Source organism: Trachymyrmex cornetzi, unplaced genomic scaffold (genome assembly GCF_001594075.2).
Source record: "Trachymyrmex cornetzi isolate Tcor2-1 unplaced genomic scaffold, Tcor1.1 scaffold382, whole genome shotgun sequence".
Lineage (NCBI taxonomy): Eukaryota > Metazoa > Arthropoda > Insecta > Hymenoptera > Formicidae > Trachymyrmex > Trachymyrmex cornetzi.
In genome coordinates, this window is record NW_017298555.1 from 30,941 (window position 1) to 31,222 (window position 282).

Sequence of the window (282 nt, forward strand, 5' to 3'; positions counted from 1 at the left end):
CAGCCGTAGGCTGCTTTCCTTTTAGGAGACACAAACCGACACAGTATAACACACTCAAACACAGTTTGCTACGCTTAAATGGAACGCGATATGTGCAGTGTGTGTATCGTGTGTACGAACTTTTAATACCTAACCTTAAAAGATTTGAATTTTGACCTTAACGGACATACGAGATCAGATTATTGCAAGGAGTGATGTGTATATTTTCGAGTAAAGGTACATACTTTGCATCAATTGGTGGAGGTATTCCAAAAAAAGATTTAACATCTTACAAGTTACAAA